At 46.4% G+C, this 26,685-nt stretch overlaps 1 protein-coding gene across 5 annotated transcripts in view; it reads right to left on the bottom strand.

Moving 5' to 3' along the window:
* GluClalpha (glycine receptor alpha 1) overlaps positions 1-26,685 on the bottom strand; it is a 398,335-nt gene that overhangs the window by 141,587 nt on the left and 230,063 nt on the right. For all 5 annotated transcript variants that reach the window (XM_050178334.3, XM_055070894.2, XM_050178330.3 and 2 more), the window contains one exon: positions 22,679-22,758. The gene's annotated coding sequence lies outside the window, so the exon portion shown is untranslated. The remainder of the gene's footprint in view (positions 1-22,678; positions 22,759-26,685) is intronic.

Here is a 26,685-nt window from a genome sequence, read left to right as displayed (position 1 = left end):
TCCATCTTTCGTGCCGCGCACAGAACAGTAGACATGCCACCAACGCAAATCAAGATTTCGAAACGTCAGTTTCTTCATTGTTCTATCAGTAACAAGCTTTATAACTGCTGTATTATGGTTTCACATCGCCGGGATGTTTTCCCATCATAACTTTGGCTATAAGAATGTTAACCATACATGTTTTAAAGCAAAGTTTATTTCGAAATGCAACTTTAACCTTCTGGTATAGTGTTCTTTTCAATGAGTCAGCTTTCTCCGAAAAATGAAAAGTAATCTGCTAGCCTTGTTTATTTTCTTTTATAGCTACAGGCTCCCGCTAACTTAAACGTATCCTTTAGTCGAGTATTTCATTAAAAAAAGACTATCTGATTGCGCAAGCTGGAAAGGCATATAAAATGTTTTTTTTTTTCATGACAGTTTTGTTTTTCTGAAACCCAGCTCATGCAAATATTAGGTCCTAAAAACCGAAATGAATAGGTAAGAAAGAAGAAGAGGAAAGCAGCCATGCTCTCGGAAGGACAAATTATCACATTACACGACCCTCTCTTAGTCAACGCGCTTGGGAAGAGATGATTCCGCTCGAGCTGCAAAGATTAAGAAGGCGCCCCGAGGTGCATATATATATATATATATATATATATATATATATATATATATATATAAAGAAGTCATTTTCGCTGCGACCGCGTTACTATACGGGCGCATTTCGTGCGTTGAGCAGAAGGGAAGCGTCTTTCCCGGTGTACTTGTGTTGTTCGTGTCGTCTTCATAAACGCGGCTTCCTTCACATGCGTGCCAAAGAGAGGCCCCGAGGCCCCGCACCTAGGCCACCCTGTATTCCTGACCAGCCCTTGCAATTCAGAAGGCTAAAAAAAAGGCAAACTTTGCCCGCGAGAAGAACAAGCACCATCATCGAGATAACACACTTTCGGAATACTCGCATTATCAAATCGGGTCTACTATAAGCGAAGTAGACGTGTCGAAGAAATATCGAAGTAGGTAGGCGACTGAACTTGTTACGAGTGGCGTGTCGAACGTCTGCGATCTTATACGTAAGCCTGTATAATCATCATCGTCGCGGGCATTCCCACTTCTCCCGCGCATTGATAAAATCGGCACATCTTTTTATGGTTGCTGCCAAACCACATTCGGAAATCTAAGCCGACCCCTAACTTTAGTAAGTTATGCTTCAAAGAAAGAAATATGCAGACCCAACGCAAGTTTAGGAATCTGTATGGAGCAAGGCTCTCGCGAAGTGGTTGTTGAGTAAGTGGTACACAACTCTTCATGTTCTGCAACTTGTTTTGCAGCATAGACATCACGTTCCACACAGAGATTACGCACAAAGATTAGGGCAAATCCCGAAGACGCCGACTCCACTCCCCTCCCCTACCTCTCCCCCGTACCCCAGTCTACCTCCGCGTTTCATATGCCCCACGTGATCCATAGGACCGTGGATTACACTGTCTCCGGGAACGTCCCACTTTTCATCACGCTATCTCCGAAATCGGTGCAATTCATCTACAGGACCGGCCCACCTAACTCGGCAACGAGCCGACCCAGCAGGCGTGTCAAAGTATTGGCCAAATCCCGGGAAAAAAGGCATACAAAGCTTCGTTTCATTAAATAAACTGTGCGCTTGAAAGGGTACGCGTGTTGCAGTGAGGATATGCAGCTACCGTTTGTAATTTAGTTACCTCTTTAGGAGTAGTACAGATGTTGCTATATATAAGCCGATTCGGTATATCAGTGCTATCTTGTGTGTAAGCAATTTGGCGAGGCAGTAGCAGCAGCCACGGTCAGCAAAATCCGGAATGGCTCTCCTGAAAAGTTTCACTTTAAACGTATCAGCCTATGTTCGAGTAAATACGGTAAAACGACAGCGGAAGGAGGAGGAGGAGGCGAAAGAGAGTGAAAAAGCAGAGAGCCGGGACAAGGCTCCCCGCGATATGTCGGGCTTAGGTTCAAAACAAGGAACCGCTGAAAAGGGCGGCGCGCGACAGCGCGTAAGGTGCAAGGGGTCGCTTATTACGGCTCCACAACGGGGAGTCCCTGTTGAATATAGATAGCCTGTTCACAAGCCTCAAAACGCTCTCAGGGGCGAAGAAACACGTTCTTTTATTGCATTTTTTTTTTGTTATCGCAGGAAGTGAGGCAAGGATCGTCGTCGGCAGTCTCGGGAACCGACGCTAAGCGGTGAAGACGGCGCAGAAAGTGGAGAAAGGCCCGGGTGGGTGGACGCGGAGCAGTGACTTTGCTGCGCGCCGAACCAACGGCTGATTCGGAGCGCCGCAGACAAGAAAGCGCCCAGACGTGACCGCGAGTCGGCTAGCCCTGATGGTTAGTGCAAGCCTAGGCTGTACGTCGTCAGGACTGGGACATTAAGCGCAGCAGCTGCGTCGTTTGTTTGACGCAGACCCGCGGGTTACTTGAGAGAACTGCTGCGTCTTTGCCGAGCTTATAACAAAAGCTGTTCTGTGCTCCGTGCATCATTTTTCCCGTCTGCGAAATAACAACGCTGTCGTATCCTCCTTTATCCGCTGTCACCGTCTATGTTTCCGACCGCTCGCGAACTCGCAGCTTCCGAAAAATGGGAGGCCGTTAGGTATGCGACTTCCTTAGGGGTCACCGTACATTAGTGTCACCATGCTTTGAATTCGAAGCATTCCTTGCCTCATTTCAGGCGATTCGCGGTAATATAGGCTATTCTCTCGCCATGTTTCAGGCCTTTTCGAGAAAAGTAAGTTCGTCACAGATGGCGGGATTGAACAGCTGTCTTCTGGCACAGCAGCTCATTGCTCTAATCATTAGGCCTCGATAGCACGCATGCTCTTTGAAAGAGCTGGCGCGTACGTCACGCGCCATTCTCACGCATTCTTCCCTCGTGGCAGCTAGAGCTTTGAGACGCCCGTTAAACTGAAATGCTTTCGGGGTCGGCTCATGTTTCCCAGTCCTTTCTTCGTAGCAGTCAACACTACGTAGAAGCTGTGCTACGTTGTACGCCTCTTAAAGTATGGGTCCAGATCGGACGCGTTTCAACGTTTATTCGCCGGAGTACAAGCGCCATTGTCGTTTGAACATAGCCCACATGACACAGACATAGGTGCGGGCAGTTGAATAGCCCCTAGTTAGCGACGACGTCATAATCCATGTTTCCTTCGCTTACGCCCGTTCACTACCTATGCGGGTGCCAACAATTAGCATGTCATATAAACTGGCGTCGACGGATCCGAGTAGAAATCCGTGCCGTTGCCGTCCTACAATCGTCGTCACTGTTGTCGCCGTCTTGCTGCTGTCATCACGCACGCGCTCGCATCAGACCAGTGGCATAGCCATAGGGAGGAGGGAGGGGAGCTCACAAATTTTGGCGCGACTATACTTTTCATGCACATATCCACTTGTGCAGTAAAGCCAGTTGCTGTCCAGCGCCCATCCGGTGCGTTCAATGTTAATAGGTGTCTTCTCGTCGTCTTCCTTAGCGCTGTAACCATGCCGCATAATGCCATTGTCACTTAGTCAATGGACAATCTTTAGTCGTCGGCGATGCATTGACTGCCTGAATGAATTTCTGTTCACCCACGTTACACTGGTTATTCAGATGTTGTGGTTCCCCTACTCCAAACGATGCCTTCCTTTCTTTCAGGGCAATTTATAACCCTTTCTGTTTCACGTCGCACAGTGGGCTCGCTAACAGAAGAAGCAAAATCTTCTTTGACAAGTCCATGTAACAAGTCAGAGACAAGTCCCGCTTAGTGAAGTGGGTCAGTACGGCAGCTGGGACGCGGTTGTTGCGAAACTGTAAGTTATACTCGCGAAGAACAATCCACTCCTTTCTTCTTCTACTAAGAATGGAAGAGGAATACATATGCGTTACGCCGCGCTGTTTTTGAAAGCGAAATTCGCTGCATTTCACACGTCGCCGCTTCTTAGAGAGAACAGGCTTCCCCAGACCTCCTACCGAACGCGTATCTCTCACGGTGAAATATTCGGTGAGCCAGTCATTCGAGTACGAACTGTTTCGAACGTGACCGTGTCAGCCACATACTAGATGATGTAAGCAGACAGTATTCGACCATCACTTTTGAAGCTGTTCCGTGGCGTCTATGCCACTGTTGCAAGTGGCGCTGATGCCGACGCTTCTTTCTGGAGAGAGAGATGGAGGGAAAGGGGGAAAAGAGAAATAAAGCAAGGGGAAAAGGTCTTGCGGCAGAGAACGAGACCACAGCAGCGGCTGCTGTTGCTGTCGCTGCTGCTACTGCGAGGCCCAACGCGGCAAGACTGCAGACTCAGTGAAGCGTCGATCGCTTGGCGCGATCGTTGTTTCCCCCGGTTTGGCAAGCAGCTCGCGACTGAGATAGGTTGGTTCGATGAGCGTCGGCCGCAGGAAGAAAGGACAGAGTTCAGGCAACGGCTCTTTTCTTTCTTTCTTTTTCTTTCCTACTTCTGCGGCAGCAAGTGCGGGACGTCGCATCTCATTACAACCAGTGTTCGTGGCCCTACGAGAATAGGAAAAAAAAAGAGAGAGAAATGCTAAGGACAATACAATGCTTGTAGTAGGTGAGAAGTTGGGGCGGTTCGGGTGGAAGGAGGTGGATGGGGCATGGGCAGCAGTGGCGTGGCTTCTCCTTGACGCCTGCGCCACTGCTACAGGGGTGAGAAAGAGAAAATAGAATGGCGACTAACGGACGAAAGATACGTTTTGAGGACGAAACCGGTGAGGAAGAAAGAGCCGAAAAGGGGTGCAGATACAAAATCAATATGCCTCTGTCATGGCCGCCTCTTCTTACCAGGTTCTTACTTTTATGTTCGCGTAATGCCTAAGCAGTCTTCACAACATCGGCTGCCGCCTGCGCCGGGCTGCGCTCCGCAGGGGGAAACTTTAGCGTGATACGGAGCTGAGAGCTGGAAACTACCACGCATAAAAAAAAAAGAAAGGAACTGAAAGAAAGAAAAAAAATGGAGAGGGAAACGAACGATGAAAAAAAAAAGGGAGGGATCAGCTTTCGGGAGAGGCTGAACGCCATTCTTTTAGGTTGTAAAAGGATGTGAAGGGTCATATAAGGCAATAAAAAAGATAAAGGAAACAGATAAGAAAAAAAAATATATATGCGACCGATACCGAGTGCGCCCAGCCGGTGCCATCACCGAGAAATAGCCGTAGAAACGAGAAAGCAAGGTTTTTGCTAAAACCTTCCCTGTTGCACCTCCCCCTCCCCTTCTACACTTTTCTATTCGCTCTTCGTGCTCTTTAGTTTTGTTTCATTTCCTTGCTTTCACCACTGAGCGCAGATGGCGCGCCTCGAGTTCGAAACGTTAAGAAACAAGGCAGCCCCATATTGAGAATAATAATAAACGCATACAAAAGGTGTAAAAGGCGGACCGATATGTACGGGTCAGATTGATAGGATTGTTAAACACAGAGGACTGCGCTGGAAGCCATCAGGAGAGCTTCAGCCGCCCTTATTTCACTGACCTTTTTTCCTTCGTGCGAAACGCATTTCTTGAGCTAGGTTTTAAACTCAGCTGTGGGGGCGAAACGAAACCTAATAAATAATTACTTCGTATGCAAAGTGGCAAAAGGAGACGTTTGTCGGATAGAATATTGCTCCTTTTTTCTTTGTTTTGCCTTCCGGACTACTCACTTGTTTCAACTTTTATTGCGTTTGACTCAGGTTTCCGCCGCTCCGATAATATATTCGTTTGTTATTAGAGCGAATTATTACACCGATAAACAAGAAAATTGCATGCGAAATGGCAGTATCCCCGCGCTATCCCTGGTTATGCTACCAGGTCGCATGTTTGCGTGAAGTTTCGGCCTTATCAGTGTAATAACTAACTGTAACAGCAAACAATTGTATTGAAAGACTGGCACACACGTACGCACACTATCGATGCGCACAGCTACTGAACTGTGCTTGCTTGCGTGCCAAAGCGTCTATGCTTTCTGCCCTACCCTAGGAAAATATTCTAGAACGATTACTTTTTGCGGTATCGCTTTCAGAGAGAAGGAAAGGCACGAAATCTAGCTAAGGTTGTGTCTGGTTAGCTACCCTGCACTTGGGAAGTGCGACGGGTGAAAGAAAGATAAGAAAGAAGGAAAGAAAAGACTGCGAGGATGCACCCGCCAGAGGAGTGCTCACGCAAATAATCATAGGTGGTCACTAGGAGCGCATATTCATTGGCAGCGAAAAAAATCCACCTCCGTTGCACGCTGTGAAAGTGGATGTACAGCGAAGCTGTTGCTGACGTCAGACAAGCAAGACCGACGTTAGACAAGTACCATCATCAGAAGCGACGTGCGTTACGAGCGCACGCCCGCACATGTGCGGAAGTGCAGCAGACATGCTCATTCCTCTAGGCCCTCTGCCAAGCGCAAGTGCCTTTGTGAACAAATTCAATTTTTCCTAGTAAACTGCGCGAGAGAATTCGTAAAGCGCGACTTGCACACGAGCTGCAGACGCGATATCTTTGGATTGTAATTCGAATATACGAGAATAACGGCATCGTCACGTGATCATATTACCTGATGACGTGTTCTGATGACGCCACGTCAAACGTGACGTCACGCGATGACGCCTTCGTCAAGTGATGATGTAACCCGATGACGTCACGTGGTGCCTCTGGGACAACCAGCGCACTGTGCTCTTCCCGCTTCTTTGCATTGCCTCCGGGATCGGCCCACATTTTTGTTGAGCACCGCGCGTGCGGTCCCGAAAAATCCCGACCAACTAGAGGCTAACAGCTTCGTCGTAAGGTGACGGGAGAATGCAAATGCCGGATTTCCCAGCAGCGTAAATTTCATCCGGCCTAGCTCGCGATAACATTGACAGTGCCCGCGTCGCACCGTGGCGCCAAATTATGCAAAATACAAGGTATATGCGCGAGTGATCGATCGAGACTACGGCTCCTGATGTCGAATCGAGGCCTTCTCAAACCCTCGTCATGGCAGTGCAGACATGGGGTGTTCGCTAATGGACCGCCGCGCGCAGCGCATTCTTTCTGATAAGGCGCCGCTCTACCGTGACGGACACCCATTTGACGCGTCTCGCAGGTTCCGCAGCGCTGCAGCGTATTTTTACGCTGCGGTGAGACCCGTCTCTCTGGCACCCGCCCTACTTTCACGTTGCACAAGCGTAATTATTGGTGCGCAACTGCCCATGCATATGTATTACAAGCATCATTTGTTCAGAAACTCTTAAAAGAAGGGTATCCTTAGCGAGTTGGTGCGTATTCGTATTGAAAGTTCCACGCGAAAAATCAACAACGAAAATGAGGCTGCTCGAGGTAAGTGTCGTGTCCTGTGGTCTCCCGTCTACCTTCGTTCGTTTCTTGCTTTGCAATTCCGCCACGAATTAGAAGCCGTGTTTTGTGAGCGTGTCTACGCTTGCTGACATTTTCCTTTATTTATTTCTTATCTATCTACACCCCCCGCCATCCCCGCCCCCCCTCCCCGCTCCTCCCAATTTTCCACTGTGTAGGGCCGCAAACAGTATTTTGTGTTCTTGTGAACTCTTTCTTTTTTTTTCGCGACTCGCGCCAAGTTTACGTTCTCGCTCCGTTCACAGCAGAACGGAGGATCTCTCGATCGTCCGCGGACTCCCTAATGCCCGCGGCAGGCATTCATCCGGACGCGTCTAGCATCTGCACTGCGTCCCAAGTGCATGCCGCGTGGCGGTGTCGTGCACTCGAGGAACAGAACCGGGTCGCGAGACGCGAGTAGGAGCGCGAGGGGGATGAGAAGGGGGAGCGATGGGGAGGGGAAAGGTTACCACTGGCGAGACTGGCGAGGGTAAGACCGGGCCGGATATCGATTATGGAGATGGAAGACGCCATCGCCGGCGACGCCGTTTCTGTCGGCCAAAGCGGACCAACGATGTTTGGAGCGACGGCGGGGGAATGTGAGTGGGACGCCAAGTATCGCGGAGGGAAGCAACGCAACGCGCGCCACACAGTCACCCGCGGGGTTTTCTCGCGGGAGAAGCGCACGGCGAAGGAGTGGGAGGAACGGTGGGGCGACGGAGGAGGTCGGGATGATGCGATTGCTTCGCCAAAGAGCGCGCGCCGCTGCTTGCGCGTAGCGCAGTCGCGTTGTTCGCGCTGACGCCTCTCCACCGTGTACGACGTTTCGAGGTGCTCGTCTCCTGATGGACCGGATCGACGCGGGCCTGCTGAACAGGTGGGGGGGGGGGGGGGGGCGTAACACGCGGAGGACTTAAGACGGGCGTGAAAGTACAGATGCGCAATCGCAGACCACCTTGCACAAACGGGACGCAAAGATAAAAGAGAGTGAGGGAGAGAAAAATGAAAATGCGGGAGAGATGCGGTGATGGAAAATGAAGGCAGGTCAATCAAGACAAAGTGCTTGGTTTGCAGGGGATAAGGGAAGAGACTAAAAGGCCGCTGGAGGGACCTCAATAAAAGTGGAAGAAGAAAGAAAAAGGAAAATGGTAAGGAATCAGTTTGAAGTGTAACAGGCGTTCGCAGATGCTCGCCCACCTATATACCAATGCAGTATAGCAGCGCGTTGTCTGTGTTTCTAATGACTGGTGCTGCCGGTGTTGCGAGATTCTGTTTTAATGACGGTTCAGTGCGCAAAATATTCAATGAGATTAAAAGACACCGGCCTTTGCGCAGTACACCCCAGATACCGACGCGGAGTTCAGTCGATAGTCTCTTCACGATTAATCTAGCAGTATTAGCGCTGTGCATACCGCCAAATGTAAACGGCGTTCGCCCTATTAAAAGCGGCTACCACGTTTACTAACAAAAAAGAGCTTTCTTTCTTTTCTATTTTTTTTATGCGAAGGCATCAAATGCCCATTGAGCGAGAAAGCCGGCGGCATCCGTAAACTGCGAAACGGCATCTAAATTCCCATTGGTTCTGACGCCAAGTCACGAGGGCACCTCAACGGAGCAAAGCGGACAAATCGGAACACCCGCTGCTGCGATAGCGCGCCAGGTGTCGCGTGAGGGGAGAGAGGTCATCGCCGCGACGCCACGTCACCAACGCGCCTCGACGGAACAAATGCCGCGACGCGAAGCCGCGGGCCGAGCCGCGTTGTCGTCGGCTAGCCAGTCGCGCGACGCGCTTCCTCAGTCGCCCGTCGCGCAGGACGTCGGTGTGACGCGGCGTTGGCCCCGCAGGCTGCTGCTGCTTGCTGGCTCGGGCAGCAAGTACCGCTATGGTGCATTACTCGCAGCACAAAACTCGAAGGACTGCTCAGCGGCACTCAGTCGGACATTAATGCTTTCGCATTCACAGCTCATAATGAGTGCTTAGGTGTCTTCGGATTTTCTTTTTTTCTTTTTGCTTTGCATTCCAAGTAGCGCACGGAGACGTTATAAAAAGGGCAATTAAATGATCTCTACCCATTTTTATGTCTGATTCATATACGCCAAATAATCATATACAATATTATGCCTTCTATAAAACTATGTTGACCCATATAGAAGTCAACAACTATAAAGAAACTATATAGTAAGCTACGGCACAGAACAGAGAACCAGTAGGTTTATTGCAGTAACCGTATTGTACCTGTCAAAGGAAGCTAAACGCAGCCGAAGGCAGCGAAGGGTGAGATGGAGTGGTGAAACCAGGATATTTTCAGGCTGCGATTACTTCGCATTACGTGTAACTAAAAAAAAAAGAAATTGGAGATGACTTGAACTTGCAAGAACGGACGCAAATTATAACGATGACGCTAATGATGGCGGAACATTTCTGCCTACGCATTGTCTTGTCTTACGTATAATCGTGCATGCGACCTCGGCAACTGTGATGCGAGAGGTGCAGGGAGGGCCAATCGATCGAGGACTGGCGACAGGAAGTTCACGTCAATTAACTAATAATGTAATTGTTCAATTAATTAATATTTAATTGATATATTTTGTTGGTTTCAACGAACATACAGAAAGCGGCAGATAAAAGCTGCTTATCGGCAGCTTGACGAGCCTGCCAGCACGAAATTTCCTTCTAATCGTGACTTTAGTAAAGTGCAAATGGGAGTCACTGAGGCAAATAGCTGTATGATAAAACCTCACCGTGAACCTCAAAAAAAAAAAAAAAGAAAAGAATTTGCTACTCTTTTTTTCAGGACACTACCGAATAAATACTGGCATATTATATATTAATGACCGACGCGTCATGACATGGGGACATCTCGGGAAGACTGCGACCCTGATGACATTTCACCTACGCAATCAAACATTTGATATTTCTCATTAAGGGTGCTCTCTAGTTGCGTTCATCAGCAAGTCATTGAATTCTTGCACTTGCGTCCTACTCACTTTTCTAGAATCAACTAACTTAGGTTCGCGTTTGTAACTGAGACACTATTTCTTCTATCTGCCATTCTTTAGTAGCGTGACCTGCAGTGACCGACCCTACCGTGTGCTCTACTTTATTCTTTGAGACTTGCCATCTTTGTCTTTCTTTCCCTTTTCTTCGCCGTCTTCCTATCTTCCATTTCTATGTTTCCGTCTCCTCCTTTCTGAAGAGTAGGCAGGCGTTGTACCCCTTCCGGTGGTAGTTGCCAGCATGCTCCTCGCCTTCCCTTTCCTGTCCAGTGTATATATATTTTTAAAACATATAATAATAATAATAATAATAATAATAATAATAATAATAATAATAATAATAATAATAATAATAATAATTATAATAATATTTCGTGAGTCCCACATTTGCAGGCACGCGATTCTCGCAGCTTTAACATATTCTACATGGACGCATTTCGCATTTCGATGGGGGTGAAATGCGAAAACACCCGTGTACTTAGATTTACGTGCACGTTAAAGAACCCCAGGTGGTTGAAATTTCCGGAGTCCTCCACTACGGCGTGCCTCATAATCAGAAAGTGGTTTTGTCACGTAAAACACCATAATTTAATTTTTAATTTAACTCCTGCGGGGACGGTAGAGTATCCGCCTCCCGTGCAAGAGGACCGTGATTCAAATCCCGATGCCGCACAATTCCCCACCGGAAAATACCAAAAAAAAAAAGAACCGTGTGTTGAGAAAATTGCACAAACAGGCCTGGAGTGCGGCCTGATCCCGGTGACCAGAACCGGTAACGCACCATCTCACCAGAGCAGGATTGGCCACCCTGGTGCAGTACTTGGCCACAACCTCCTATATGAACCCAACAACCAAACCCCGGCCCTCAGTCCCCAGCAGCTGCGAAGCAACTGACCACGGCGGCGGTCAGACCTGCGACGCTGCAGAGGGTGCTAAGAATCCCTGGGTCCGGACAGGCCGCCATTGGAATATGAACCTGGCAACGTTTAACGCTAGAACGTTATCTAGTGAGGCGAGTCTAGCAGTCCTATTGGAGGAATTAGAGGGCAGTAAATGGGATATAATAGGGCTCAGTGAAGTTAGGAGGCCAAAAGAAGCATATACAGTGCTAAAAAGCGGGCACGTCCTGTGCTACCGGGGCTTAGCAGAGAGACGAGAACTAGGAGTCGGATTCCTGATTAATAAGAACATAGCTGGTAACATACAGGAATTCTATAGCATTAACGAGAGGGTGGCATGTCTTGTTGTGAAACTTAATAAGAGGTACAAAATGAAGGTTGTACAGGTCTACGCTCCTACATCTAGTCATGATGACCAGGAAGTCGAAAGCTTCTATGAAGACGTGGAATCGGCGATGGGTAAAGTCAAAACGAAATACAGTATACTTATGGGCGATTTCAATGCCAGGGTAGGCAAGAAGCAGGCCGGAGACAAGTCAGTGGGGGAATATGGCATAGGCTCTAGGAATAGCAGAGGAGAGTTATTAGTAGAGTTTGCAGAACAGAATAATATGCGGATAATGAATACCTTTTTCCGCAAGCGGGTTAGCCGAAAGTGGACGTGGAGGAGCCTGAATGGTGAGACTAGAAATGAAATCGACTTCATACTCTGCGCGAACCCTGGCATCATACAAGATGTAGACGTGCTCGGCAAGGTGCGCTGCAGTGACCATAGGATGGTAAGAACTCGAATTAGCCTTGACTTGAGGAGGGAACGGAAGAAACTGGTACATAAGAAGCCAATCAATGAGTTAGCGGTAAGAGGGAAACTAGAGGAATTCCGGATCAAGCTGCAGAACAGGTATTCGGCTTTAACCCAGGAAGAGGACCATAGTGTTGAAGCAATGAACGACAATCTTATGGGCATCATTAAGGAGTGCGCAATAGAAGTCGGTGGTAACGCCGTTAAACAGGAAACCAGTAAGCTATCGCAGGAGACGAAAGATCTGATCAAAAAACGCCAATGTATGAAGGCCTCTAACCCTACAGCTAGAATAGAGCTGGCAGAACTTTCTAAGTTAATCAACAAGCGTAAGACAGCGGACATAAGGACCTATAATATGGATAGAATTGAACAGGCTCTCGGGAACGGAGGAAACCTAAAAGCAGTTAAGAAGAAACTAGGAATAGGCAAGAATCAGATGTGTGCGTTAAGAGACAAAGCCGGCAATATCGTTACTAATATGGATGAGATAGTTCAAGTGGCTGAAGAGTTTTATAGAGATTTATACAGTACCAGTAACACCCATGACGATAAGGTGAGAGAGAATAGGCTAGAGGAACTTGAAATCCCACAAGTAACACCGGAAGAGGTAAAGAACGCCTTGGGAGCTATGCAAAGGGGGAAGGCAGCTGGGGAGGATCAGGTAACAGCAGATTTGTTGAAGGATGGTGGGAACACTGTCCTAGAAAGATTGGCCGCCCTATATACACAATGCCGCATGACCTCAAACGTACCGGAATCTTGGAAGAACGCTAACATAATCCTAATCCATAAGAAAGGGGACGCCAAAGACTTGAAAAATTATAGACCGATCAGCTTACTGTCCGTTGCCTACAAAGTATTTACTAAGGTAATCGCAAATAGAATCAGGAATACCTTAGACTTCTTTCAACCAAAGGACCAGGCAGGATTCCGTAAAGGCTACTCAACAATAGACCATATTCACACTATCAATCAGGTGATAGAGAAATGTGCGGAATACAACCAACCCTTATATATAGCCTTCATTGATTACGAAAAAGCATTTGATTCAGTCGAAACCTCAGCAGTCATGAAGGCACTACGGAATCAGGGTGTAGATGAGCCATATGTAAAGATAATGGAAGATATCTATAGCGGTTCCACAGCCACCGTAATCCTCCACAAAGAAAGCAACAAAATCCCATTAAAGAAGGGCGTCAGACAGGGAGATACGATATCTCCAATGCTATTCACAGCATGTTTACAGGAGGTATTCAGAGACCTGGAGTGGGAAGAATTGGGGATAAAAGTTGATGGAGAATACCTTAGCAACTTGCGTTTCGCTGATGATATTGCCTTGCTTAGTAACTCAGGAGACCAATTGCAATGCATGCTCACTGACCTGGAGAGGCAAAGCAGAAGGGTGGGTCTGACAATTAATCTACAGAGAACTAAAGTAATGTTTATCAGTCTCGGAAGAGAACAGCAGTTTACGATAGGTAGCGAGGCACTGGAAGTGGTAAGGGAATACATCCACTTAGGGCAGGTAGTGACCACGGACCCGGATCATGAGACTGAAATAACCAGAAGAATAAGAATGGGCTGGGGTGCATTTGGCAGGCATTCTCAAATCATGAACAGCAGGTTGCCGCTATCCCTCAAGAGGAAACTGTATAACAGCTGTGTCTTACCAGTACTCACGTACGGGGCAGAAACCTGGAGGCTTACGAAAAGGGTTCTGCTGAAATTAAGGACGACGCAACGAGCTATGGAAAGAAGAATGATAGGTGTAACGTTAAGGGATAAGAAAAGAGCAGATTGGGTGAGGGAACAAACGCGGGTAAGTGACATCTTAGTTGAAATCAAGAAAAAGAAATGGGCGTGGGCCGGACATGTAATGAGGAGGGAAGATAACCGATGGTCATTAAGGGTTACGGACTGGATTCCAAGGGAAGGGAAGCGTAGTAGGGGGCGGCAGAAAGTTAGGTGGGCGGATGACATTAAGACGTTTGCAGGGACAACATGGCCACAATTAGTACATGACCGGGGTAGCTGGAGAAGTATGGGAGAGGCCTTTGCCCTGCAGTGGGCGTAACTAGGCTGATGATGATGATGACATGGACACATTGTTTGGTGTTTGGGAGACATTGTTTGGGCACATGTTTGGTGAACATTGTTTGGTGAATGAAATACATGAATACACATTGTTCGGTGCATTGTCTGGCTTCCCCGAAAGAGTCATGTTTTGAAGACGACTTTCATGTCACAAATGCTAGTGAATCGCTTTCCGCGTCGTGTCCTCCTTCTCTCTCCCTCTCTCTTCTGCGCGCCTATTATGTCGCGCGGAACGATGACTCGCAGAGAGCAGACTATTGTGAACCCTTCGTGATACCGCATTATGCATACAAAGAAATATGATTACCTAAGGTGCACGAATAACGCGTCTCCATGGCTTCTTGCTGCCTTTGTGTTGTGTACTTTCATTGGTAGAACGTATAAGGGGTTCCAGCAAGTACGAACGCGATCACAAGTAAAAAGAAACGGACATGACAACTCTGAACAGGACCAGCCTTGTCCTGTCCGTTTCTTTTTACTTATGCCCACGTCCGGACTTGCTGGAACCCCTTATACGTTCACCATGCACCAAATGGCCCAGCAAACCACACTACTTTCATCGGTAGACTTACATCAAGGGTCATTAACGCTTGCACCACAAATAAAAGGGCCATTTTCGCCACATAACGAAGATATACGATGAAAACTGAAATACTATTATTTTATTAGACCTCTACAGTCATTTCTCGGTGCACAAGGCGCGATCGATGAGAAATATTTAAAAACGGTGGCCAGGTCGCGATCGAAAAAAAAAAAATATCCTGGGATATCTCAAATAAAGTTCGTTGTCTGTCTGTCTGTCCTGGGATATCTCAGATTTCCAGCAAAGTGATGTCTCAGTAAATGTAGCAAAAGAAAAGCGACATGAATGAAAGATGAAAATCCATCCTCGATTGCAATTGCTTTTCTGAAATATAACTGACAGCCTTTTTCTTTCATGGAGAAAAAATGAAGATATCCAGAGATGAACAGAGAAAATGAGTTCGAAATTTCTTCACAATGGCCCCTCTGCTGGGCAACGCAATAAAGAGAGAAAAAGAAAGGAGGAAAGACCAGTATCTCGATTCTTGCGACAAGACAAATGGTCGAAACTGAGGGCTTAGGCAATGCTTGTAAGGTGAGCAGAAAGCGTGGTACAACGGAAACGAATTAATGCCCTGGTCGGAATACGAATAAGAAGAAACAGTTAGAGACATGGGATTCCTAATCCTGTCCGTTCCTCGGCTGGAATTGATTTCCTGACGTTCCCTAAGTTCAGCGTGTTATGAAATCTTTCTCCGCGCAGAATCCTTCTTTTTTTTCTTTTTTTCCTCCTTTAGCCCTGAGCACCTGCTTCTGAAGAGGAGGCACGCCAGGGACGTGTACCAGTTTAACTGGGAGCAGCTTCCGAGCTGCTTTGGTCTTCGCAAAATTAATGCGCTAATTAGTGTCGCATATCCTCTTTGTACAGAAGAGCCACCATGCGTGCTTGCTTGTTTTCTCTCGTTTCTTTTTTCGGCATAGTGAACAAGAACAGCTCAAGATATACGTCTCTGGTATAATTTTTGTTTCCCGTTGAGACGTTCACTGCCGATACTGTAACGACATTTTTTTTTTCTTGCAAGAGCGATAAGTTCTGTTTTATATATGCACGAAACTAACCGCGCATCCATTATTACTTAAGAAATCATTATATTCTGTGTTAGAGTTAGTGTTCAGAGTTACATCTTCTGTGTTGTTCTCACGCGTTTCACATCCATATATTTTACAGTACAATATATACATGACAGGACGGTTACGGGTGTGTAAGGCGAATGTTTAAAGCGTTAGCTGTGGTGCAGGCTAGCTGTTTTCGCTACCACTCTCGAACGTACTGAATCGCGTGGGGGCTCTTAAGGTCCTGCTTGCTCCATGTCATTTCAGTGTAAATGACGTTTCATAGCGGTCTAGTTTAAACCAGTACGCTCCTCTCCGGTTGTCGAGTGCTCGCCGGCATTCTAAAGCATACACTGGCGCAGCTGGTCGCACCGAGCGAATCCTCGCCGCCGGCGCTCCCGTAAACGCCATCAGGGTTTTAACGCGACGCGGCGGCAAACGCCTGCACCACCACAACTGTTGCGCGGGCGCTGACGATGTTGAACGCGCGTCTACTTACAATAACTTGCGCTTTAAAATAATATTGCTGCTCCTGGAAAATAATTTAAGCAACCAACTCCAAACGCCGGGAGGTCTCCTGCATGCGGGTGCAAATTTTCAAGCAGGCGTGCCTGACCGCGTGTTGACAACAACAATTATAATACTTAACTGACTGCACACAGAATTGTTTCAGAGGCTCCACGATGGTACTTGTATGTATGTATGTATGTATGTATGTATGTATGTATGTATGTATGTATGTATGTATGTATGTATGTATGTATGTATGTATGTATGTATGTATGTATGTATGTATGTATGTATGTATGTATGTATGTATGTATGTATGTATGTATGTATGTACGTATGTATGTATGTATGTAACCTGCAACATTGAAGTACCCTCAACGTGTTTGTCATGACTCACGTTCTAGTTCGTCAAGTTCTGATAAGCTCAGTAGTTTACAAACAACTCTCGACCCTACACCTAAAAAAAAAGAAAGATAAATTAGCAATATTTCGTAATATTATGCGGCGCTGTCATGGCACCCACAACTCCGATATTTCTATATCGTGTTCTACTCAAAACATATAGTACACCTACCGAGTTTAATCTTGGTGCACTTGGTACTCTACAAAGGCACATTGCCAAATATTCAGACAAATCCAAAGTGCAAATAATAGAATTTGCGTAATTTGCCCCAGCTGGCTTCAACAAAACCTTGAAAGCCGAAGGACTCGCTTTTCACTGGTTTTCTCGCTCCCTGACGCGAGGCAAGCACATTAGTGTAGACGGATCACATGATTGGGCGGAAGTTATGTGAAACCTCTCCAACTTTCGTGTTCGAAATTATTCGGAATGTATGATGAAAAAGGGAATTAAGGGGTATTAGGTGACCTTTCAAGTATCAGAGCGTTCACGTAGGAGCGCGACCTCACGCCTTGTTGGAGAGATTAATCTAAATCGCTGTTAACTGTGCACTGTTACGCATGATTATGGTGCGTATGACATGCGTGCTTCGCACTGCTTCAACTTTCGGGCACTGCCACTCAAGACATACCCGAGGCTTTTGCAGGCTAATATTTCTGGATGACGTATCTTTTTTTTTCTCTAGAACGAAGGGTTAGCAATAACGCTAGTAATTTTACTAGCTGAGGGGTAGGGTTGAACATTTAGAATCGGCAAGCCGTATGTCGCACAGTTCAGCGTGGCTTGCGTGGTCCCTTGTTGGAATTGTGCGGTGCACAACAATGCGCAGTTTGCACAATGTAGTACAAGTCGGCGGAACTTATCTCCAAACCAATATCTTCGTGCATTTATTTAGCGCAGTATAGTCGGAGCAGCTGCCACGCCATGACTGACTCAAATCGTTATCCTTAGTGTAACCTATAGCCCCAAATTTTCCGCATAGGGTGTGAAAACACAAGCCGTGCGTTAAATGTAACAAAATGGTCGTTAAGGTTACGTTTGACAAACTGCCAGTCTGAAAACGCTGGGTTGAATAAAAAAAAAAGTCATGCTAAAAAGTATCATCGCGCGCTGCGAACGTGGTGCTGCGGTCTAGCGGGGCTACTTTAATACGCAGCATTGCAGCGAAGAACATGCGTTACGCAAATCTGATTGCGACGTGCCTTTGGGCCGATAGAACGCGCATAAACTAAGACGAAAGAATTACATTTAGATATTTCGTTGGAGGCAACGGTGGCCAGCAGGAAGAGTAAAGGCCGCTCGAAGTTTACGGCAGAACTCGTGAATGAATAATGAGTGGTACTCTGCCACGCAGGACGTTAACGCTGGCCACCACAGTCATTCTCGGCGTTGCGGGGTGGCCGCTCCCCTTCACCGTTTTCCAAGCGCCGTAGGTCACTCGGGTTTAGGGGCATTGAGCAGCTTTTTGTGGAGATTTAGTTTTTGCGATTTACACTTTGCGTATCCTTTCCCGTAGTCCCTGAAATGTTAATCGGCCTCTGTAGAAGGTAATTTTGCAGAGCTCTTCAAGCCACGTGACGGAATTCCGAAAAAGGTCTACACCAAGATAGAGGTTACTAACTAACTAACTAACTAACTAACTAACTAACTAACTAACTAACTAACTTTCCTTTTATTTCACGTTATGCGAAAGATGTTTTCATAACTTCCCTTCTTTTCTGTAAAATAATATTTTCACAAATTTAAAATTACGAGTTTCTTTTCCATTACTTCGTTCCATTCCTTGTTGTCCTCTTTTTATTATTATTGGCGCTAAATCCTTCATCGACAAATCGTGCTCTATCTTCTTGGCACAACACTCCAGAATCAGCATAATTATGGCTATGAATATAATCTTCTCTTGAAAAACTATTGTGAAGTGCTTACCTGTAGCGCGTTGCTCAAATACGCGACTTAATAAAAGTGCGCGTTGCGCCGACACATTTTTTCCGTTCAAATATAGGTACCGGTGGTCTGTTTGAGTTACAGAATGAGTGCCAAGGGAAGAGAAGCGCAGTCTACGGCTGCAGGTAACTTGGTGGTGCAATGAAACTAAAAAAAAAGAACAATTGCAGACATAGATAGTATGGTGTCAGCTGGCGCACGACATGGGTAATTCAAGATAATGGGAGATGCCTTTGATCTACAGAGGTTATAAATACAGAAAACTCTCAGTTGTACGAACGTCGGTTTATCGAATATTTCAGAATAACGAACTTTTTAAGAATCCCCGGCAGTTTTCCTATAGATTCTTTGCAAAAATGTTTCACTTAAACGATTTTCGGAAGTCAATATTTCAGTTTAACGAACTCGCTCAGAGGACCAAGGCTTATTTTTACGTTATTTTTACGATCGGCACTGTAACGTCGCTGGCGCTACAGCGGCTCTGAGGCAAAGCCAACGTTTTTAGATTTGGCAAAGCGGCGGCGCGGAAAACGAACGGCAACGGGGCATGGCCTCCGAGATCGCCCGCACAATACGAGCAAGCATGTAATCTCGGAGGCCATGAACAAAGTAATATCGCCGAGCCAGTTTCAGGCCCCATGACTCTAGCTGAGGTTGTAGGGCACATTGGAAAGTTGAGAGACTTTGTATCTCAACAGCAAGCTGTGCCAGAAGAAGTGTACAAAAACATTGACTCTTTGGACAGTTTTGTTACTTCCTGTACAAGTGCAGAAGAAGGTTATAGATTTGTTTTTCTAAGTGAGAAAGGCAGCATTGTAACTGATATGAACCTTGTACTTGTTGATATGTACAAATTACATTTCACACATTTCTAACACTATGGATGCGATGTCTTTTGCTCCATGAATTGCACTTCAATCTTTTGACTCTGTATGTCATGTTTTATATTGGTCTAGTGAATATTCAGTTTAGTGAGCTTTCAGTTAAGTGAACTATTTCCTTCGGTCCCTTGAAGTTCACTCAAGTGAGAGTTCACTGTATTGTGTTATACTGCTGCTGCTGCTGCTGCTGCTGATGATGATGATGATGATGACGTACACATACATTATATGCCTTCGTTAAACCCGAGGTTCCCGGATGGAGGGGTTCCCGCACTGCGAGTGCAGGTTCCTGCACTCGAGGTCTGCGTCTTCAGAGCGGTTGTTCCTTGCTCATTCATCTCATGCGCCGGATAACGGCAAGTTTGACAATGTGAGCGGTAATCCGAACCACGAATTGGTGGTTGAATTTTTTTCGCTTGCCGAGGCACGAAGTGACCATCAGCTACTGAGCAGTGCACGGTGGCATTTCAGCAAAGCTCAACCTTAAGCATTGCTGCTATAAATATGCCTGCAGCCGTATGACTGATTTCGGCCGGTCCCGAAATGGGTTGCATATATTGGAGCTGTTTGTCGCAGTTATTGACGCATGGGCGCGGAGTCTGACGTATTGTGTTATTTTATTCTCCTTCTTTACAAAGCACTACTTCGCCACATGTACAGTGTATGTGTAAGTGAGCCTCCTTTACAAGGCTTTTATGCAACGTCTTGACACTAGTAGAATATATATATATATATACATATATGCAAGAAACTTGCATAGACGGTGCGGCATTCAACTTGTTATCAAACTGTGGCGTCATTTAGAAAAAGAAAAACGAGCGAAGTCATAAAAAAGGCAAGGCATCGACAGAAAGACGAAGTGTAGCTCTTGTGATCTGCCTTTCACTGTCGCGCTCGTGATATCTGGTAGTGTTTAACTTCGTTGGGCTAAGGCAATGAGTATTCATGCACTAAATTGAGGCCATAATTTTCTTGCCCGTTGACTTTCATAATAGCAGAAGAATGAAAACGCTATCGGCAATAACAGCCTTCTTTTGAGCCGAGGTATGATTGTTTAATTTCAGCCTAAGATTGCGCAAACCATGAAAGGTTGCATAACTAGGAATAAATATAAAGAAAACACTCCTTTCGGGGAGAGGATCGAAGAAGGAGGCTGTCTAAGCGTGCGTGTGGCTTGAATTAAAAGGAATTGCAATGTAAGTGTAAGTACTAAAATCAAAAGAACGACAAACGAGTCTCTCTAGCGCTATTGAATTTGTTAGTGTCGCTAATAAAAAATTTTACCCGCTATAACGGGTGAAGGAAGAACTAACTTGTTTACGGTCGGCGCCTCAACGATATCACCTTCGGGCTTAAAAGGTCTCGGATGTGTCCTCTCTCGACTTCCCGGCCGTCCCTGATGTACTTTCTTACTGGCGCCCGTGTGTGGTTTTAAGCAAACATTTTTCGTCCAGGAAGCGGGTCTAACACACGACACAGCCGACAACAAACAGGGGAACAACTTATCATGTAATCCTGGCAAGCGCAATATCCTCGACTTTGTTTGAGGTATAAAGACATAGAGAGTAATGTTGGCTGTTGGGAGAACGTACTAAGCAACGGTTTCGCCTGCGAGAAGCGCAATGCGGGAGGTGCATAAAACATTTACGCACGCTCTAAGCAAAACGCACGCAATGTTGCGCCTGTCCCTTTTCTTATTTAGAGACCATTGCGCCAGCCTCTATAAGACAAACTATATCCTTGTGAACTCGCCGTCCACGTTACTCAGATACTGCTGACCTAAATTTACCTATTTCGGACGGAGGTGCAGTTAACCGAACGAAAATGCTCATAGTGCTTCCTGTCATCTGTAACACAATGTTCTTCTGCCGTTTCTTTTTCTTGAACGCTTGCTCACCTTACATTAGTGTTACACGGAAAAGCTGGAATTGAGGAGGAAGAAGCTTTATTTGCGAATGGTGCAAAAGACGCCGAACGGACGAAAGCAACGGACACGACGTTTCACGCATGGCTCGCTTTGCATTTTCTAGCGCCACTCACAGATATGCATCATGGCATACGCGGCCATTTCTCTTTGTTATCACGTGCAAGTTATCACCTTCACGCTGTTAAGCATGTAAAATATTAAGTACTCGCCCTTTAAAAAAAATAAAGCGGCTTTGAGAGTGTATAGTCTAGTGGTTAGCTAAAAGCTTTCGCCTTATATACATATTTCTTACTACATATACATATACATATGCATATACATATCACTGCTTTCTTTGTCAACTAGGATTATTTCCAGCTAGCGGGTATAATGGTCTCTACAGCGTCAGCAACGCGTAATAAGGAGTCAGTTGGCTGAAAGACGACAGTTTTAGCATAGCGTACGTAAAGCCCTTGCGTAGGATGTGGTACAGCAGGTTCAAAGAACGCATGCGCAGAAGACAGTGGGAACCTTTCTGACTTATGTACGTACACCATCCTTTAATTTACACGTTGAGGACTTTGCCTGATTTCCATGGCTTAGCTTACATGAGATTCTGGCGACCCTTTGCAAAGCAGCCCGGTTTTCATATGAATTCACCATTGCCAATTGCTCTCCGTCCTGGCAGTAAGAAATTATTGTAAAAATTTGCTTTGCCATATTCTCATCCTACTTCGAGATTAGAGTATTAGCAATGTTTTGTCGCTGTTATTGAGACCCGTTATCCTTTTCTCACACCACAGTGCATTACAAATGAGTTTAGCGTAGTCGCGAAAATGCTTCTATGCCTGTCTACCAGAAAAGTCCAGTGAGTATACCATTGCATTAGGGTGGGCGATACTAAACGCCATACTAAATGCATCTCCTGACATAAGCGCATAGTTTGTTCTGATGTATTTTGCTTACGTTGACGCAGACGCTTATTACGCTATACTAAAACAAACTATTACCAATATATGTGCTGAACCTGCATTACTCCATGACGCGAGAGTGCCAGAAGGTTTGATTAACGTGACCTACACCGCATCACACACGACATTCACATAAATGTAACTGTTCGATGAAAGAAGGTGGATAAAGATAGTGGAGCTAAACAAGTGGAAATACACGACGTCATCATTCACATCGTCAGAGAAACTAATCGGTAAAACAATCTTGCGAACACTGACGGCCTAAACCATCACACTTTTTTTTCAACAGCTTTATTTTATTATCTTAGCACAATAATGCAACGGAAGGTGAGCTTACGCATGCGCCGTGTACTCCGGATGTCGCGTGGAAAGCTTCGATGATTTCTCTCTTCGATGAGGCCACCATCTTCGCCGCGTCTATTGAGAAAAAGAATAAAAAAATTGGTGTATACACAGACTGAGGATATAAACCACAACTAAAAACAAGTTTTGCACATGAACAGTGTTTGTAAAATACAACAAACTCTTTCTACGTGACAAAAAAGATACGCAGGCGTTCGTTCCGATCCTCCTAATTAAACCACTTCGTGTTTTTGAGATTGTTTATCACAAAAGAGACCCCATGCCTTCAGACGCTTGCTGCCGGTAACTCTGGCAAAGGGTTTGAGCACTGAATCTTTGTACAAGACACATCCATGGCAGTTTACCTAATTACGCAGTGGTTTTCCCTCCAGAGTTTTTACTCATGATTATATATAGCCACAGGCAGTGCAGCGTCATAGTGCTGGAAAACATGTAAGAGTTGGCGCAATATGACTGCAACACTACTGCAGCATTACTTCTCTCTCACTAGATTCACAGAGGTAGATTCTTCTTTGAGACAAACCAGACAGCAATAAACGGTAGAGAACATCACCAGAAAAGTTCAATGCAGAGAACTTTGTCAGTGCAGTCACGCTTATTTGCCTTGCACCACTTCGAACTGCGGCATCGCTGGTGGCCGCGTCTGCCCTCCCCAGAATGCCAGGGCGTGCCGCACGCAAGGTATTCGAGCAAGCGCATTTTAAGGCCAAGAAAGAAAAAAGAAGAAAGAAAAGCCTCTTCAGCAACCTTTACTTCATAGCGGAATGCGAACGAAAGCGCCTATACGTCTCATTTGCAGTTCACGGAATGGAGAGGAGAGGGGGGGGGGTCAGGATGAGGGTGAATTATCGTCCCACTTATCTCTCAGCTTACTCTTAATTCTCATTCAACTCTGTGTCGTGTTCGTCGTGTCGCTCTTCAGATTCGGGAGCAAATCCCCCGGGGGGTATACCTCTGCGAGCGCACCGAACGAGATGAGGAGATGAGCCCTCGGAGCGCCTTTCCCGGAGACGCGGAGTAATTGCTGCTTTCATTAGGTCACGCACGATCCCCGTGAAAGAACGAAGTGAAAGAAAGAAAGAAAGAAAGAAAGAAAGAAAGAAAGAAAGAAAGAAAGAAAAAAAGAAAGGCCCACGCGGCGTGCGGAGAAAGAGAGTGACAAGCGGCGGATTTTCTCTCGTCTTTTGCGACACGTTTCAGTACCATATCTTCAAAGTTCATTTTATCGGGTACTTATTTCTGTTTCATTTCATCTTCTCTTCATATGAACGCTGATGCGAGATACGAGAAGAAACGAAAACAGACGGGGCAACCGTGGGGGCCGGAGGAAAGGAAAACAGAGAGACGACGGCCACCGGAAGAATCCGAGGATGTACGCACATCTGACGCGCGGTAGACGCCGCGTATCAAAACATGCCCCTGACCGGTGAAATATAGTCGAGGTGTCGCCGAAGGTAGCGGCGTAAGGAGGCGGAAAGAAGAAAAACACGGGAACGGGGGAGAATTCGTAGGAGGCAGGAGCAGGATTTCTGGCCCAAAGCTGCACGATGCAGTTACCATCGAAGAGTTCGCAAAGCTCGAAACAAGCCTGAAAGAGAAAAAGGAGAAAACGGGCAAAAGAACAATACTAAGAAAATAAATTAAACACAGGAAAGCGGGCGAGAGAACAAGCACGACACACACACACAAAGAAAAAAGAAAAAAGCAGTCTAGATCGGGAGGGTTGCGACAAAGCTCAGACAAGAGCTGAGGGGCCGGCGAATAAATTGAGGCATCTCCCGTTCCCCTACTCGTCTCAGCAGCGCCTATACCATCTCTTTCTTGTTCTTTACTTCCTTTTTTTTTGCTTTCTTCTTGCCAACTTCCGTCACGCCGTATATATAACAAACGCCAATGTTCCACTGTTTCAGTGTTTTTCTACCTCCTTGCTTTCCTCCTCCCGGAAAGCTTCGCTATTTGCGCCCCCGTCTCTCCCCTTGCTTTTTTTTTTGTTTGGTTCTTTCTACCCGTCGTACCCTGCACCTTATTTCTTTGTTCTCTTCCCCCCTTTTTTTTTTTTCCTTTCTGCGAGCAGCCAGCCGGTCTGCAGCACGTTCGACCCAGTGTCCCCAGAGAGCCCTAGAGTAGGCCGCAAACGACTCATCGAGGAAAACCAAAAGGCGAGCGAACAGGGCTGTTGTTTTCCCCACTGAGCGTATAGACACCCTGTATGGGATAGGAGAGGGGCCACCTTGTGAATCTTTTCGTTCTTGCTTTTGCGGTCGTTATGAGCAGCGTTCGTATCTTTATTTTACTGCCGGCTGTGACGCTCTGTGTCTGCAATGCCTATCATGCTCTCTCTCTCTCTCTTAACATTTTCTCTTTGCCGCTGCGCTCAGCGTAAGGGACACAGACACACAATGTCGAATACGAGCGTACCGAGCTGCGAGTTGCTTTGTTTTGTTTTCTTTCGCTCCCCCCTCCCCCTCTTTATCTCTTTCTTTAAGGCCGTTGGAACCACGGCCGTTTGCATCTCTATATTCCTTGACTTTTACGGCTGCCGCGTTCGGTTTCTCTTGTTTATGGCTGTGAGGCCCCCTCCTCACTCTCGTTGCCTCCGCATCCTACCCCGCATTATTTCACGCTACCTCACCTCGCATCTGTACGCCCGTAGTGGCGAGCTTGTCTATCTGGTCTGATGTTATCTCTCTGAACACTTGCTGCCACGTCGATCTTTTGCTGTTGCTGTTGTTCTCTCTCTTATAGGGGCTAGCGTGTCGTAATAAATGAAAGATATCTCGCATCCTGCCGAATTCAAACACATTTCCTCCGTTCCTCTTTGCGCTCCGAGAACAGTGCAGCTGCGTCATCGCGAACAGAAAGAAAATAAAGTAACCGAGGAGACGTTTCCAAGCAACGAAGCGAAAGAAAGAAGGGAAGAAACATCGCAGCGAGGGCGGGCAGCCGAGATCGGGATGATGTTGCTTGAAAGGAATCGCCCGCAAAGACGGGTGATGAAAGTACCAGTTGCATTTACAAATGGAGCTTCACGTCGGAAGCACTAAGGTGTTTATTTGTGTGCGCTCGTGTGTCCCTGGCGTGCGTTTGCACGTGTGTGTACGTGGTGTGCTAGCGCGGGAGTGTGTGTGCCTGTGTTTGCATGTGTTTGCATGTGCGTATGTGTGTGTGCGCGCGCGTTTGCATGTGCTTGTGTGCGTCTGTTCCAGTTTTTTGCATTAGCGTGCTTTGCGTTATTGTGCGATCGAATAAATGCCTGTGCGTATACTCGTATGTGCCTGAATATACGTATGTGCTTGCGTTCTTACCTGGCGTGTCTTGTGTTAGTTTATACGTTCGTGTTCAGTACTTTTGCTTTTGTGTGGATGTTTAGTGTCTGAGAGCGTGCGGGAGTTTGTAGGCGAGTGCAATTTTTATACCGTGCTTGCATTTGTTTACGTGTTCGCAACTACATGTGCGTATGGTTTTGCCAAACACGCGCGCACTGCTTCGGGTATGAGAGCCTACGCAGAGTGACAGGTCTTCCGAATTACCGTGACGCCATTGATCCGTGAAACAACATAACGGTAGTGAATGTGTCCTTTACGTCACGACGCGGATGCAGTCGGACGTGCTTAGCACGTGATCGGCGGTGGGAGAGAAACATTGTTTCACGACGTATCACCAACGGGCAAAACAAGATATCAAATTCGGAACACTCTGGCACCAAAAATTTCGCACTAGAGGAATAGAGTACTTTCCCTATCTACATTCCATTCCATGTTTGATTCGCAATGTCAGAAACGTGCCACAGAACCAGGCACATGGAGCGCGTGAAAGCGTGCCTCAGAGCATTAATTTGAAAAGGCGATGTGTTTATATAATAGCTGCGTTTGTGCTGACGTGAAATGTAATTTTTATTTTTTTGATAAGATGACGTGTCGGACGACTTGGTCAAAACATCGCAAGAGTTCCTGGTCGCCGTGGCTTAAACTTGAGATGAGA

The sequence above is a fragment of the Dermacentor andersoni genome, chromosome 5 (assembly GCF_023375885.2).
Source record: "Dermacentor andersoni chromosome 5, qqDerAnde1_hic_scaffold, whole genome shotgun sequence".
NCBI classification, from domain to species: domain Eukaryota; kingdom Metazoa; phylum Arthropoda; class Arachnida; order Ixodida; family Ixodidae; genus Dermacentor; species Dermacentor andersoni.
This window is presented reverse-complemented; position numbering and strand designations above follow the sequence as displayed.